Source organism: Homarus americanus, unplaced genomic scaffold, assembly GCF_018991925.1.
Source record: "Homarus americanus isolate GMGI-L3 unplaced genomic scaffold, GMGI_Hamer_2.0 scaffold20888, whole genome shotgun sequence".
NCBI classification, from domain to species: domain Eukaryota; kingdom Metazoa; phylum Arthropoda; class Malacostraca; order Decapoda; family Nephropidae; genus Homarus; species Homarus americanus.
In genome coordinates this window covers 168,739-187,044 of record NW_024730425.1, presented here as the reverse complement: position 1 = coordinate 187,044, position 18,306 = coordinate 168,739, and the positions used below count along the sequence as shown (strand labels likewise).

The 18,306-nt window shown below is 40.1% G+C and overlaps 1 protein-coding gene across 5 annotated transcripts in view; it reads right to left on the bottom strand.

Annotated features, from left to right (window-relative positions):
• Nucleotides 1–18,306, bottom strand: part of LOC121866984 (CCAAT/enhancer-binding protein gamma-like) — a 45,999-nt gene that overhangs the window by 12,761 nt on the left and 14,932 nt on the right. The window contains exon 1 of one of the 5 annotated variants that reach the window (XM_042366736.1): nucleotides 16,942–16,960. The exons of the other annotated variants lie outside the window; for them this stretch is intronic. The gene's annotated coding sequence lies outside the window, so the exon portion shown is untranslated. Of the gene's footprint in view, nucleotides 1–16,941; nucleotides 16,961–18,306 lie in introns of those variants that run through there. 5 annotated transcript variants of the gene reach the window in all.

Genomic DNA, 18,306 nt, shown 5'->3' with positions numbered 1-18,306 from the left:
ATAACAACAACCTCACCACCACTACCCCACTCACCACCCAATAACAACAACACTACCACACCAATAACAACAACACTCCCCCAATATATAGCACTCCTGCCTGCACAATAACAACACTCTGCACCAATAACAACACTCACACACCAATATGCTCACCACCACCAATAACAACAACCTCACCACCACAATAACAACAACACTCACCACCTGTAACAACACCACCACCACCCCCACCACAATAACAACAACCTCCACCACCACCAATAACAAGGACACTCACCACCTATGCAGCAACACCCCACCACCACCAAGCAACCACCACCACCAGCCAACAACAACACTCACCACCACCCAATAACAGCAGCACTCACCACTAAATAACAACACTTACTCCCACCACAAGCCAACAACACTCACCACCACCAATAACAACAACACTCCTTACCAATCACCCAAACAATCACCACCACCAATAACAACAACACTAGAGTGGGCTGACACTCCACCACCACCAATAACAACAACACCCACACCACCAATAACCCACCACCACCAATAACAACAACACTCACCACCACCAATAACAACAACACTACCACACCAATAACAACAACACACTCACCACAATTCAATAACAACAACACCTCACCAATAACAACACTCACCACACCAATAACAACAACACTCACCACCACCAATACAACCTCACCACCACCAATAAACACCCACCACCACAAACCTACCACCACCAATAACACTCACCACCACCACCATAACAACAACACCACCACCACCAATAACAACTCAACCACCAACAACACTCACCTCACCACCACCAATAACAACAACACCCCCACCACAATAACAACAACACCACCACCACCACAACAAGTCACCACCACCAATAACAACAACACCCACCACCACCAATAACAACTCACCACCACCAATAACAACAACACCACCACACCAACACCCACCACCACCAGTGTTAACCACCACCACCAATAACAACAACACCCACCACCACCAATAACAACTCACCACCACCAATAACAACAACACTCACCACCACCAATAACAACAACGCTCACCACCACCAATAACAACAACACTCCCCACCACAATAACAACACTCACCACACCAATAACAACAACACTCACCCAAACAATGGTAGAGTAGACTGTGCTTGAGATTTTGCTGTGTACTGTACAAATAATTATCTCTTGTTACCATGTTTTCATTTATTTTTGGAATCCTCAGAATGAAGTTATTTATACTGATGATGTTTTTGTCATTTAAAATGAACAGAATGTAAAGAAAGTTTATTATAAGCATAAATGGGGAACAAAACATCTACATACTACTTGTTGCCAAAGCTCGTACATCTATTTCTGGAGCCCTCACAGAATGATATAATTTTTTTTTGGCCGACATCCTAAGGCCAGGGGACCCTCAAAATACAGGGCAACTTTTTTTTTTAAGACTGCATTATTTATTATTGGAATTATGGGAATTTCTTTGTCAAAATACAACCCTTCCCATATCATAATCCATGGTTAATTGCTTAACCCATTTGGATATACAGTACGTACCAAGCCATCTTTCCTCCCCATCCCAGCAAAAGAGAGATGGAGTAAAAAACTGCCCACTAGGGACTAGGAGGTCTTTTTAGAACCAAATTTACCCAACTAATGGTAGACCCTGCTGCCATACCGTATTACGAGAATTGTGACCAAGTCCTAGGTTGCTGATCTGACTTTCTGCCTCATTTACAGTGTGGTATGCTATAACGAACGGATCCTACTACGAATATTCCTATAACGAACGGTTTTACCTATAAAATTGAGAATGCTATAACGAACGCAACTCCTACAACGAACGCGGATGAATACGGGACTACTTCACCTGGCGCATGAATATTGTTGTACCGCGACCCACAACAAGAGCGTCAGGCGCCATCTTTGTCTCATTGTGTAGTCAGTGCACCACTGTTATTGTTGAAATTTCGTCTTTTGATGTGGAAATTTGCGTTATTTGTATAACTATTTTGTTATACAAGTATACAATTGTAACAATGAGTCGTCTAAAGCGAGTGAGAAAGCTAATAACCCTTGAAACTAAGAAAGAAATTATAAAGAAACGTGAGAATGGAAGAAGCATTGCGAAACTTAGTGATGAATATGGGATGGCTAAATCGACTATATGTACGATTTTGAAGAATAAAGAGGAGTTAAAAACTGTGCAAGTGGCTAAGGGAATCTTTAGACTTAGCAAAGCAAGGTGTAATGTGATTGAAGAGATGGAAAATTTACTCTTAGTGTGGATAAAGGAGAAAGAAATGGCAGGTGGTAACATTAGTGAAGCTATAATTTGTGAGAAGGCTAAACAATTGTTTGAGGACCTTAAAGCCAAGACTCCCAGTGGAAGTGATAGTGATGTGCCAGTGTTTAGGGGTACCTGCATGCTGAATAACACTAAGGTAAGATAAAGTACCGTATTTTTTACATTTTTCACAGAATTTTTTCAGTGTTAAGTGGTTGTATTTGGGGGCCCGGAACGGATTAATCCTATAACGAACGAATGCTATAACGAACGAGGTTCTGGAACCAATTACGTTCGTTATAGCATACCCCACTGTACACACAATTGCAGGGTCTCAGTTGTTTCTTACTTTGACAACACAATTTATATCTATCGTTTCTCACTATTGATTTTTTTTTGCATTTGTTTATGGTTCTATATTATTATTACTGTATTATATTTAATCATTTTAATTTTTATTTTATTATTATTATTATTATAATATATCTTCGCCTCCCAGGCCCTGAATGTGGGTCATTGACCTGTGCCCAGGTGGGCTAATACCCATTAAAAAAAATCAGACAGTATCTGCCAATTTAGTATCTAAAATATTGTACTTCATTGTGCTGCTTAGTGCAAACATATTGGAAACCGTACTTTTGACTGAATGATATGAAGGTTAGGTTAAAATCCATACAAACAACAAAATTCATTTCGATTCCAGAAGCAGCAAAATTTTCCCATATGGTGTGCACATAGTACGGTATACTGTAGTACTCATTCTGCCTAAAACTCAGGTTTTAATGAGCGTTCACATTCTTTTGTTATTAATAAGTCCTGCTGAGTGTTAATATAATACTGTATTATAATATACTGTCGTGAATGCGATATATATATATATATATATATATATATATATATATATATATATAGCACGTAACAAGGTTAGTAATTTCTATTCTATCCTAACAATTATGAGAGATAAGTTTAAAGTTAAACACCTGTAACGTCACTGTTTGGGCAGTTAGCCAGTGACCTTCGTTGTTGCAGTAATAACATTATAACAACTTGAAAGAACTATACATACATTAACCAAAACGACTTCCTCAACCAACTTGGGGAAGCATATAATTAAGTCGAGCAGGGGTCAGTAACAAATATCTTTTGACAATGTTCACTTTCTCAGACACCATAACGAATGTCTACATCTTCTATTTTAATGAATAACCGCTTTCATGACTGGCGAGAAAGGATAATATCTAGATAGCTCATGGTGGCGGTGTACCAACTACAACTATCGCTAATGACGCAATACACCAATGGAAGCTTCGGCTACAACCTCCTACAGGTTGTCATTATTTATACATAGCCATACTCATTTACATTAGAAATAATCACGTGTTAAAACTAATTAAATAGTCAGCAAGTGTGTGTTTAGAGTTTAATAATAAGACTGATACAAAAAATCAACAAGAACAATAAAAAACCAACATCCGCTTTCCTAACACTACTGGGTAAATCTGTTGCTATGCACAGTGACGCCATCACCCGCCACACGAGTCCAGTTTTTTTTTTTTTATCAACTACTGTACTGTACAACTATTTTCATTGTGCTTCGGAAAACTGGGCACATTCTAGTAAAATTGCATACATTCTGAAACAATGACGGTTAACTTTTTTCACACATCGGTAACTGCAGGAGGTAGCGAAGGCTGGAGCTACTTCATGTACTTGCCAAAATTATTTTCCATTTACGATAACCTAAATTCATTATTACAAGAGTTATTGCCTGAGTTTTGATCGACTGTTACTTACTGTAGATGTCAGATTTAAGTTAAATATAATTAGTTTTTATTAGATATATTGTTTGGTTCTGTTAACGTCAATACCTAACCAAGTTACAATAAGGAGGCTAACCCCCGTTATAAAAATAAACAAATAAATAAATTAACAAGACTTAATTTCCGAACCGCACAAAGAAAGTAATAAGAGTAAGCCACGATATAGCAGATACACGTTTTGAAGTTAACTATGGTGGATGTGCGAGGAATGGAGGAACCCATCCATGAACTGTAATTTCCCCAAAAAGTCAGGTCACCCGAACCTTAACATTCACCTCCTTGGCCTAAATGCAAGAATTTCTAAATACGAAAATCTAACACCTTCCCACAATATACTGTTAAAATTTTTAAATGTCATGATATCTAAAATGAGGATTTTCAGCACAACTTATGTGGATATTACCTGAAGGACTAGACTGATTTAAGGAGGTTGTCGCATTGAAGTATCGACTCAACTACCCAAACTAGCCATTGTGCATAAGTTAAAAAATACCTAATTCTGCCATTTTTCTTAAACTAAATGTTAAAAAATACCTAATTCTGATTCGTACCATATTTAATTATACGTGATCACATGCAAGAATATAATTTAAGTCATTCTGAGTGTGACACAAACAATTTTTTTTTTCAGGGTTATCATGTGTATTATGGGTAGTGGACTAGTGACACTATGGCAATGGTATTACTGTGAGAGTGGTGTTGTAGCAGTAACAAAATGACATAGTGTAGGAATGTTTAAGAATGGCACCATGACGAGGAGAGCCTTTAATGAACAAAGGCACAATAACCAATAACATTGATAGAAGGAGTTATATACAATGCTGCCGGGTGTTGGGCTACCTTCCTGCTACACTCCGTATATAAGAGTGAGGGTGTAGCAACCATTGTTACTGCAATCGAGCAGTGCCGAGGCTCTTCCTGGTGCTGCAATACATTCCCCTCCCTGTCATCCTGGGTAAATAGCATCATATTTTGCACACAACCCTTACTGAAATCTTCACGTTTCCTCTACTCTGAAGAGAATCCAGCTTCCCTGGCCTTCCCAACGCCAAAGTATAAGGTTAGCCCAAGCACAACAACCAGTTGTGGTGGGTTGCATGAGACAGGATGTGTGACCATTATCACTATTGGAGAGTGGCTGCCCGAGAGATAACACCATTATACCTCCAACCGCTTGGCCAGTCACTACAGCAGGTGAACAGTACTTTAAGCCGCGTTATTCCACTAACCCTGCCATCCACTCAGTATCGTGGAGTTATGTAGTTCAGCTTCTCCAATATTATCAAGGGTGATAACATTGGATAACTTTTGTTTCAGTGCTCTTTATCTACAATTTGATGGTGGTCGAGAAGTGCTACTTGATGTTTTCTCTAAACTACATAACTTTCCCATAATCCTGAAACTAGACCGTGTTATTTTCATAAGATTATGATGTTATAACATACTGATATAAATAGGTATCGCTTTCTGAATGACGTTTACATTATTCAAATGGAAAAACCTCTGAAATTTACCTGACACTGTATTACTCTACGTTCCAAACACAACTTGTTCACATTGTAATATTTTATCTGCATACAGGTTTACGTTTCTTATTGGATCCTGTCTAATAATGATGAGTAAATGTCAATACCAAATGGACTTAGGATGTTGAGGTTAGTGGTCGCCCTATTGGCTCTTACTAGGCAGCCCTCTTTACACCCAGCCCTTATTTGAAGCTTCCCAGCGAGTTCGAGTTAATGATGATGGTTGGTAATTTGTCCCACTCCAAAAAAAAAATAAAAAAAAATAAAAAACAGCGAAAGTGGGTCCCATAGGCATGACGCTTATTTCCAAACCAATGTTTCCATATTTCACACCAAAATCAAAACCACTGCTACGGATTCGCTCCTGGTTTGAGAGTTTAAATACCTAGTTAAATCACTTTTACTTCATCCCATCTTCCATTTATACATTTCGATCATATAGCCACTCACTACATGGCTCTCAAGAATATGCACATTCAGTTTTCTTAATCTGTCTTAATACTTAGGGTTCCTAATGCCCGATATTAGCTCTTCTGGATTATTTCTAGGGAAACTATATCCATTCTTTAGTAGTGACCAAAACCACATAAATCAAGCGTGGTCTCACGCGAGCCAACCTCTTCCTTTCCCTAGCTTTAGAATTAAGGAGTTTTCCACATTAAATTGTATCTGCCATTTTTCAGTCCATACTAAAAGTTTGAATAATCAAACCTCAATTTACGATAAGATCTTGTCTTAGAAAGTCAGTCAATTTGGAGTCGTTCACAGAGCTGCTTCCTCAAGACGAAAATTTAAGTGTTGAATAAACTTCCCCGTGCATCAGAAAAGATGAATTACCAGACAATGATTTCGGCGCATGAGCCACATGTTAAACTTTTAATGACAAACGGAAGACGATGGGACACTGAACCATCCCCAGCTGTCTCAGGCATGGTAGCGTTACAAAAGAATTCTTCCACCCACTTGGTAAATGCCCCGAGCAAATAACCGGCCAGTTTACCGACCTTGTGGAGCTAACAGAGCCAAACCCCGCCCTTGCGTCCTGTTGTATTACCCTCCATGTCTGTTAAGTGATGGACTTACGTTTTGGTTGTGAAAGCTTTCTCTTGTCTAAGTTAGTAGGCATAGGGAATATTAATTCTTCCAAAAAGATCTACATCGAAAAACAAGTTAACAACGTGTAAAATTTCCAATGTTAAATTCACGAAAATAATTTTTTTTTACCCAATGTTTACCTAAATCCAATTACAAGATATATAATTAAACTACTATAGGTCCGGGCTATTAAACTGAAATGCTAATCATGCACCAAAGCAAATTCCTCCACCTACGTATAATAGGATGAAGGACAAGTTGAATAATTTTTTTATAACCTCCCATTCTAAGAACATTTTTCATTTATGCCATGGGAGATGAATGGCACTGATCGTCTAGTGACTAGACGATCAGTTTCCCTACCCGCTTCAACAACTAAGATCTACAGTATAAGCGCGTAACAAGGTGAGCAATTACACAAGTCCATCAACAATTAAAATTTATGAGATCTAACTGTCATAAACATGACAAGCTTAATCCACCCCATAACTTTGTAGCAAATCAGAATCCTTAGGTCCTCCCTTTAAAAGAATTATCATAGTATTAATGTCAAATTTTACAGTAATACTACACATAGAACATTATATACTAATCTATTTGTGATAAATAAACACGCAAGAGTTGTTAAATGAAATGCCTCGCTAATCCGATAAACCCAGGCAAAGTTGTTGAAGAGTGCCTATGGCAAGGCCAACAGGACTCGTAAGCACTACTAGTGTCGTCAGGGTACAACACCGTCCCTTTAAGATTCATTCTTCTTTCCCACACCATTCCACGAAGGTTCGTTCTTCTTTAATTTATCAAATACAATATTCTGGCAATCACAATAAGACACTGAGATTAGGACTAGGATTTAGCGACTACATAGTTTAATTTAATGTCTTGAATATACCTTTATCAACCACCTGTTAGCTTCCAAAGTTCCCTCTTAATAATTTAGATACCTAATCTCTCGTTTGATTATATTATCCGACAATTTATTTATTTTTTATGTTTATCCATTTCAAGCAATTTGAAGCCATATTCGACCTATTGGTAAGGTACCGGTAGTTTGGTTGTCATTCGTCATAATAATAACAAATTGAAGTAACATTACCCGTTAATTCCTGGTACTGGCGAACTTGGGAACACCATCCCTACCATCCTCCCTCTGTTGCTAGGTACAGATTATTGCCACCAAGTGGTGACTTAATATTCCACTGCTAATCTTTTTGTATGATACTGTACTTCTTAAAATAATGTGCTACTCGACGACGGAATAATAACTCATTGATATTTAGCGTCAATACCATCAGCCATTTTAAGTCATCCTCTTCCTACTCACCAATGCTAGTTTGCTACTAGGAAGTGTCCATCGTGAACACACGCACCCCTGCACACCACAATTTCAACCACCCACCTCAAACATTTTTAACGCGAAGAATAAACACAGATTTTCAAACTATTGGTTGGCTTGTAAATAATTTAAAGGTACTGTATGAATGAAAGATGACAGTTGTAAGTGTAGCGTACAACTCACCTTTGTTTATAAACAGTTTTGACAGTTTTAATGCACGTTTTATTGGAAGTGCCGCTTTCTCTGCACGAGACTAAAGTCAATTATCTCATTACTCAAAGATGTAAATATTAATATACAAAATTTTCTACTTGAAATTACTATCAGGCTTTAAAACTAGTCAATTTGTGGGGGGAAAAATATGCGTTTAAGCGATCAGGATAGGATTCCAAGCCACGACGGTTCAGGTCAGGGAGAACACAGGCGTGCCAACCCTCCCGCACCTCACTTACCATCTGTGTTGTCACATGGTGAATTTTGTGATAAATTGTTATCAATCCCTACCATCCCTAGACGTGGTTATACTCAAGCAGCGGTATAACACTACATACTACTTCTGTTCATTCCCCATGCACGTTGACATTATTTCAATGTAAATTAAACGATATACCTTCAAAACAAATGTCTTGGCGATAAGTTTGCCTTAGTAACTGGTATAAATAGAAGAGGTCTAAATGTACAAGTAAATAACTTGTTCAACGGCCATCAACCTAGCCTACATCGTAATTTACTTAAAATATATGATGTTAAGTTTTCATATGAAATTCACTATATGAAATTTACCTCTTCCACAACACAAGCACGTTTGTAAACTGAACTTAACTTGGTACCACTTCCGCTAGTGCACACATAACCTTGAAACTCTAGGCAAAATGCTGTGCCAATTTTTTCATGGTTTACTGGTGTTATAATTGCCTGCATTAAAATAAGGGTAGCAGCACAATGACAGCTAACCAAGAACCACGCAGATAAAATCCATCTCTACCCTGGTGAAACCCAATAAACTCTTAACGTGAGCGCCACAGTGGGCCAGCGGAACCGCCACCCGTTGGCTGTTGCCAAGTTCGCCTGGCAACGTGTTTTGGGGTCACTCATTTTCCGGTGACAGAGAGACTGGCTGGTCTTCTGGTGTATTTGGGACGTTTGTTAATTTTTTGTAAAAATACAGTATATACACACACAATATATATATATATATATATATATATATATATATATATATATATATATATATATATATATATATATATATATATATAGCTTCAGTAGTATCCGATGATAAATGGATATGTATTGTACATTGTCTGAGTACACCATCTGGTGTTACATCCCACGCACCTTTAAACCTTATTACAGCCACTCACTATAATCCCAAGACCCAAATCCCAAGTGCATGACCTGTTTATGGACCTCCAGTCCATTCACCACTATCACCCATCTTGATTCAGTTTATTCTCAAGTAAAGTGATATACACTTCTGGTTTCTTATTAATAATGATTCCCAACTTCACACATGCTATTCATCAAATATTAAAAAAAAGGGCTTAACTCAGCATAATGTCTGAAGATGAGGCTGGAAATCTCAAGAAACACCCATCCCTAAAATCTGGGCAGTATAACACGATCTTTTCTAGGTACAGGAAGGGGCAGATAAGGTGCAAGTGCCGCTTTTTTTTTGGGGGGGTTAAATTTATTGACAAAGCTTGGAGTACAGTTTGCCTATTCTGAGTAATTCAGTCAGGTCTTGACACTGAGGGCGGTATCACTTCTCACTGCCACGCAGGAGAGGTTCATACACAAAGAAATACATCATATTCATCATATTCATTAACAGTATATATATATATATATATATATATATATATATATATATATATATATATATATATATATATATATCACATTCATGTGGGTGATGTCACTGTTCACTGTCATGCAGCAGGGCTGGTTCATCTTCTTGCATTACTTTCTCCCTTTAGGAATTATAATTACCCTTTGCATATGCAAGTTGAAATTGCGTTAACTTAAATGTAACAATGCACTGCCTTTTGTATACTATGCACGAAATATTCTCGCAAAAATATTTTTGTTATTACTACCATGTACGACAACGCATTTATTGTTTAGAAAATAAACTAAGCGTTCCATACACGAAATGACAGTTAACACCAAGAACATCAAAATCAAGTCTATCCGACGCACTCAATATTCATCACCGAAAAGTCTGCTTCGAACTAATGTTACTCATCACGATACACACCTATACGAATTACCTTATATTATTACGTAGTTAAAAAAAAATACCGTATCAGTTCACGCCAACACCTGTACAGTGGTACCGGATTTCCGGAGTTCGAGGCTATTCAGCATGCTGCAATCGACATGCTGGTTTCAACGACCGTTTATAAACTTATCTTCAAATAACGACCATGGCTAAGCAATAAGATGTGACAAGCTGCAAGTCAGGCTTTTGTGTCATTCATTTTCAACAATCAATATAATAGTAGACACGTTCCTTTGTAATCACTAGAGTTAAAATGAGAAGGATGGATGAGCTAGCGGAATATACATTTGAGAATAAATATATACGTACATACTGTATATACAATATTTTTCAAATAGGAGCATGGTCATAAGGTACCTCGCCGTATCAAGAAGCACTCTAGCCTTACGCGTATTCTCACAGAAGTGCAGGTACAGTTATTCCTACAATAGTCAATTCTTGAAAGTCACGAATAATGACAAAGCACACCGATTCAAGTCACCTTTAGGTATATTGAAGATGGCTAGGATACAGCCGAAAGTTTGGATATCTCATTTCCAATTAATTTGCGTTTTATTTGTAATATTCACGTGTGTACTGTAAATTATATATTGATTATATACATTTATACACCGAACATTACATTTATTTTCATATAGTACTAGTAAAATGAATCCTTGGGTCTTTTTGAGAAAGCAAACACTGATTTACAAAGATCTTATTTTACTTCCCCAAGAACCGCTATATTCATGCTGTATATTTCTGTAATATTAATATTGAAATTTAACTTAGTGATGTGGGGGGTGTTTCGATGATATTAAGACAGTAGCTACTGTCTGTATATCATCGAAACACCCCCCACATCATTAAGGCATACAGCTACAGTGCAAAAAAAAATGAGCGAAATATACACAAAGTTTGGGCAGGGGAATGTTAAGCCACCACACCCACTCCCAATAATAAAATTAATCGTTGTTAAACCACTTGTCCTTCGCTCTTCTAACACACACCCAAATATATATATATATATATATATATATATATATATATATATATATATATATATATATATATATATATATATATATATATATATACTAATCAGTGTAGGTCGAGGTGAGTTGTTACATGCCAACAACAGATTATACACTAGGTTTTTTCCCACCCCCTCGGCTCATCACAACTTCCGGATACAGTAATACGTACACTGTATAATGGAAATAAGTTTACTTTAGTGCGACAACACGGGTTACTGCTGTCCAACATTGGTTAATCGGAAGATAAAGACAAAAGAATTAACACAGGAAATAGCTGTATACATGAACTACAGTATAATATGCATCTGACAACCAAGCAGTGGTTTGTACGAACCAAGAATAGATGCAGCATTGACCAGAATAATCCTTCGAAAATCTCTAATTAATCTATCACTCGCTTGTCCCCTTCAGGGCGAGAAGTAGCGGGTTTTAATTAGTGCTTGATCTGTCGCAAGTTCATAACACGAACTTCTGAACACGGTAACAAGTAATAAACTATAATAGAGCACTTCTGTCACACCTTGGAATAATACAGATTTTAAAGTGATATTTGCCCAACGTGAGTGTACCAACCAATCACAACACACTTATTCCCAAGAACAGAGTACTAACTGCAGAAGGGTTCCCCCCTCGTCTCATTGTAATTAAGTTTAGGAAACAATAAGACTTCAGTCGCTACATCGTGTTGACGTCTCGCCCCACATCAGCAGATACTGTGTCAGTTCCCGCCTCGGTGTTTTATCACTTCTATTTTTGAAGCAGATCCCTCCGAAAAACATGTAGTCATATGTTTCAGAAAAATAAATGGGTGTGTGTTTATGTGGTATTAGCGCAATAATGTGTATTTAGTGGGTGGATTATGTTACCACAACGAGGACAAAGATCCATACACAACTAGACACGAACGAACGAACGCGCGCACACACACACGCCGACCTTTTAATAACTCCGTCCGAAACGTGCAATACGGCCTTGCGGGAGTTAACACAGCCCGTATAGGCACCGACTACGAACACCAAAGCAGCTGATGACGAATTTCCCATTTACACAGTATAAATACGCAACCCCCACACACAACACCGATCAACGATCCACTGCTCAAACATGTTTGAAGCCAAATACTATTCTGCATAACAACAGTATATTCATGAACATCCCGTCAGAATTTCAAGTTTAGTTGCATTATAAAATTTAACAAGCAGTACAGCCCCCCTCACCTTCCACTGAACCCGGGAGGTGAGCAGCAGGTTATACTGGAGTGTCACCTTCAGAAGGTCCTTAACCAAAGCAGTGTGTCTGACAGATGGCGGCAAGACCTCAATTCCAAACACAACGCCTCAGTATGAGTCAAATTTGAACATCTTGAGACCTCCATATGTAACACTCCGCATATCGAAAACAAAACTAGTAAATTCATGTGAAAACTCAACAATGGACGTCTGGGATACAGATAATCCCTACAGATTAACTCCAGTGATATTTTTAGCTCTGACAGTAAAGGTGAGGCAGGCTGGTAGTGGTGGGTGGTTTTTGACAGACCAGCGGTGTGGTGGTGTTGGTAACACCAGGGACAGCTGAAACCCGACTTCCCCGCCAGTCATACACAAGTGTGGGAACCTCAGTCATCAGACCGGATACTGCAAACAACATATGATACCCCCCTTGCCCACTCCACCTCCCCGGCTACAATACCACCAGTTGTCAAGTGAGTAACTGGAAGGCAAGGGAACCCGTGGGGGTGCCCAAGTCGAGTCCCCGAGGCACTCCCCACCATGACTCAACACGCATTCCTCATCATAGAGCGTTACATTCTTCTCTTCACCGAGTGTCATGGTTTTGGGTGGATCGGTAATAGTAGGAGTCAGATTATATTATATAAAGATGATAATACGTCGTATTTCTTATTTCTTACCGTAGAGTTCGATACCTTCACACTGATTACTTACAGGAGATTAAGGTGTATCTACGTAGAAGTTCACTCCACCACTCGACATTCCATGATTTATACTTGATAAATGATGATTTAATGAATTCCATTAATTTCCAACATCTATCTCAGTTATTGGTTATACTTTGTCATAACCAATCAGTCATTACCTTTAGTAATAATAAGATAGGATCACAGATACGGGCAGATAATTGCACTTACATTTATTTGTCAAGCTTCCATACAATGATTTACAATTTGCATGGATATATGATTCACTCACGTTCACTCTGTAATATAATTAATCTTCTAAAAGAGGTAATTATCAACTTGGGAACACATGTGATTACTCTACTGTAGGTATGACTTAACAGAGCCTTAATTCTTCAAGGGATACATTTACTGTCAGCCTGGATTGCTTTTGTTACAACCAGGCTTCATCACAAGAACTTCTTTCCACGGCCATAACACATAGTCTCGCGTCACTGACAGTCACTGTAGACGGTTGTCCCGGCAAGGAGAACTGGTAAGCGTGACTTGAATTAACCATTTAGGTGCAATAGACCAGCCTGGATTGCTTTTGTCGCAACCAGGCTTCCACACGTGATATTTCCACGGGGATAACAAACCTAGGTTAACACACTTAGTCCCGTGTCGATCACGGTCACTGTAGACGGGTGTCGTGCAGGAGAACTCTGTAAGCGTGAATTAATTAACCATTTACTGTAGGTTTGACAGGCCAGCCTGGACTGCTTTTGTCGCAACCAGGCTTCCACACGTGATATTTCCACGGGGATAACAAACTAGGTTAACACACTTCATCTCGTGTCGATCGCGGTTCACAGGACGGAGTGGCGGTGGAGGACTCTGTGTGGTGTGGTGTCCCGCCCCCTTTCAGGAGGGAGAGGATGGAGACGACGTCTTAACTATGCCATGGTCCAGGGGATACTACTTAAAATGAGGTTTTTGGGTGTGAAGAGATGAACAGCACAACACTGTTTCACTGCCCACCCCCCCCTAAAGGCTAGCTAACATACACTAATTGAAAAATACATGTCCCAGTTATGCCTCGCCGGGTGTCTTATCTCTAGTAAAACAAACTTTGGCGTTGGTTGCGTGAGTAAGCCTAACGCAATCCATGACACCGAGACACCCATTTACCGTAAAACCTTTCATAGTTTTATATAATCGTCAAAAAATGTCCTCCATTGTTATTCGTCGTGTTGCTAAGTGCTTTGCCACTTAAAACACGACCTTCCTTGAGATCTTGTTATCCAAGGTCATGATGGCATTTTGGTACACACACACACAATATCCGTTGAGGGTGTACTGTATACGTGTATCATATCGTTACCACAACCCTCACGTCCACGTGTTCGTAGGAGGAAGAATGGAACCAGGAAGCGGAAACGCGCCCTACAAAATTTCATAGTTTATAAAAGTTATAGAAACCTTTAGGCCCTATGGTAAACCCTTCCAACTAACCTACTCCGGTGAGGCAGTGTGTAGGATAAATAGGCAGAGGTTAGGTTAGTATGAAGAATACATCATAAGATAGTGTACGCTGTGCCACAGAAGGGTGCAGCCCACACAACTATGTCGCCAACCATCAGTCTCTGCTCGAGACATGCATCACCAAGTGAAGGTCACAACACCATGACCTATCTTATCCTCCCAGCCACAGCTCACCTCGTTAGCTGGACACCCAATTCCAAACTCCCCAAAGATGATATGACAGCTTAACCAGACTGCTAATTACGAGAAACAACGTGTCAACTATAGGCTATCCGTTAGACAACTACTTCACCTGCTCTAGTCTTTGAACACTGACCTTGTCGGCAAGACAAAGCTTCAGTTAGTTAGGGTGACCCCCCCCCCCCCGCAGCAGTCTACTGCGCAACACCATGGAGAGTGAGCAAGTGCGTGTGACCCCCAGGGTGAGTCTGAGAGGTGATGTGCCGGGGTTAACAACCTCCATCATTAATTCACATCTTCATCCCAACCCATGCAACTCTAAACCTACTGATAAAAATTATCAGTATCAGCCATCGAAACCAATGACATAATAATATAATTCATAGTTCTTGTATCTAAATATTTTTATATTGAAAGAAGTTACTTAACTTCATTTTAAAGTTTTCAAGAGTTCTCTTGGGAATAGCAATAATAAAATTCAGGCAGCACTGTCAATGAGTGCGATGTCAACACCAGGACGTACCCTTTCCTTCACCTTCAATTGTGACATCTCGACTCCTCAACAGGTGAACTCAGAAAGATCCTAGCGCCACTCTCAGCAACAGTGAGACCGCGAAGAGTAGCAGGTGAAAGAGGGCCAGAGATATGAAAGGGTTTGGGTTGTATAGGATTTACTGTTGATAAGAGAATTTGGTGGGAATAAATGGAAATGAGGGAAAGGAGATAGTGGGAAGGAGGAAGCCGGGCTGGGGTAAAGTGCGCCCGCACCCTGACATAAACACCTCAAGATTTTTTTTTTTTAGACTGCCCACAAGGGGACTACTTATTGGGCACCCCTTACATCCTGTGCAAGGTGAAGCAGAAGCGTTTACAGTGCCCATCGGAGAAGCATGCGGAGTTCATACTTGCCTTTATGACTCATGCATTAAGGGCGTAAAGGCCTGAAGGGTCATGGGTTTTGTCAGCAAGTTACATAAAGTGACAGTGATGAGTGTGTGGGGGGAAAATTCCCGGTACAATTTATCTGTTTATGGCAAAGTGTGGCAGGTCCCTAATAATGTCAAGTGCCAGGCCTGTCACTCGGAGGGATATCTGGTCAGGGAGGGAAGAGGAAACACCTCAAGGAACAAGCTGCCACGTCTCACCAGTCTCGAGGGTCACTGGCCAGCTTGCTGACATGGCGGCGTCAAGGCCACGCCACCATGCTAGCAGGGAAAACATTGCCAGAGAGTGCGTGTTGCTACATCACCAAGACTGCCAAGATTTCACTCGCTCTCCCCGACATAAATACAACATCCCACCCCTTAATACCAAGTACCGTCAACAGTCTGAGTCACCCGCGCTCTTCCCAGCACTACAGCACGCCAACCCCCAGGGCCTAACACCTACAAACGAACACTGCAATTTCCAAATACTGTACAATTGATCATGGCCCCAGCCGTATCAAAGAACTGCAAATCTTTCATATGCTTAATGTGACATCACTTGGTGAGACTCCATGATAACAGGTTATAAGGTCCGTCATATTGACCATCTGCACCTACACTGTTGAATACTCACATGCACGCGTGTCCGGGAGTCATGTTTGGGGCGTGAAGGGCAGACGGCCATTCAATTATCCCCTGGGCAAGAACCTTGGCCTGGATATGGTGCGATTTTCTACATGCACTCTCGACCTTGCACCTGTCTACGGGAAGGTCTACATTTAGTCTCGTTTCACTGACATCACCACACTAATCACATAACTAAGTACTGGACTACAAAGCACCCACCACTGGCAGAATGGGAATATAAAATCATTCACCACGTCACTACACTGCACTATTAATTCGATGAACCTCTCGCAGAGTAGTCAACAATCAAGTGCATGTATCAATATGACCTAACATCACTCATCAATAATACACCAAACATACCTTCATTCTGTATGAATTTTTCTATGTTCCCAGAGCCTTAAAGAAATGCCACAGCCTGACCCGCGGTTTTTTGTGATAAAGGCACTTGTAGAACTGCCAGCAACAGGCCACGTGCAGCAGCCAGCCACACGTTCTCACACACCAACTGTTCATAACAATGGACATCAACCATCTCCCACATGCTACTCTACCTGCCGCCACTTCTGGAGAGTGGACGTGCGGGCAGGGCGGAGGGCTGGTTGCCACTTATACTCTGTGACCCTCCACGCTCCTCCATAGCAACCATCACCTGCCAACCTATGTTCGCCATAAGCACAACCTTACAGTATACTTCAGTTTGTTTTCACGTTCCCAAATTTGGCCGTAGATTTTAAGCTGAATTTATGGATCATGCCAAAGGATCACGTAAAGATTAGCCACCCCAGCCCATTTCACCTGACATTAACGCTGTCAGGGTAGGTTAGCATTGTGGTGTTTAAATAATCTATCAGATTAAATAAGATGGGAACCTTATCTTCACGTGATCCCAAACAATTACTAATCTAATACTTACGAACAGGTGATGCATTAATCCCAATACTGACACTCCCATCACGATAGCTAAGAGCTTCATCATGACCGCTGACCAAGCTTCAATACAAAAGGCTTCAAGAACGATGTGAAAGTTTGGTGACAACTCAAGAAGATCCTCAAGTAAAACAGTAACAAATATGCAAAGAGGCAAACAAATGGTCATGTCCTTGATAGTGTACAAACAAACGGCGGGGGAGTGAGTGCTATACTGGCTTCCTGTTGCCAAGTGACAGCCTCACACCACACATAGGTATTCATGCACAAACAATGGTGTATGTGTGTTGGTGGTGGCCGGAAGCAGACGCAATATACTGTGGGGGTGGTTGGTGAGCTACACTCTTAAATGTTACAGGAAAGGGAACAAACACACACAGGTGTGTTACTAATATATCCTAAAAAAAAAAAAAAATGCTGACATTGCAACCTACCACATTAACACCTGCCGTCGAGTATCGCCCACTACCCAATTACACCTTTGAACACCTAACCTACACTATATACAACCTTAGATTCGTCCTACCGTAATGTATAAGTCAGCGAGAAACAAGAAAAACAGGTAAGTATAGGTGTTGGGGGGGGGATAATTAGAAAGATGAACCTGTACAACACTCCACCAACACCTTGACCAAGCACACCCCCCCCCCCCTCATACACCTATTTAAAGTATAAACCCCTCAAGTAAACTAATACAGATAGGAGTACCAGGGTGGGACCGGGTGGGTAAGCTGGTGACAGTGGTGAGGTGAGGTGACGCAGGGTAGTGGAGTTGGTGACAATAGAACATAAGAACAT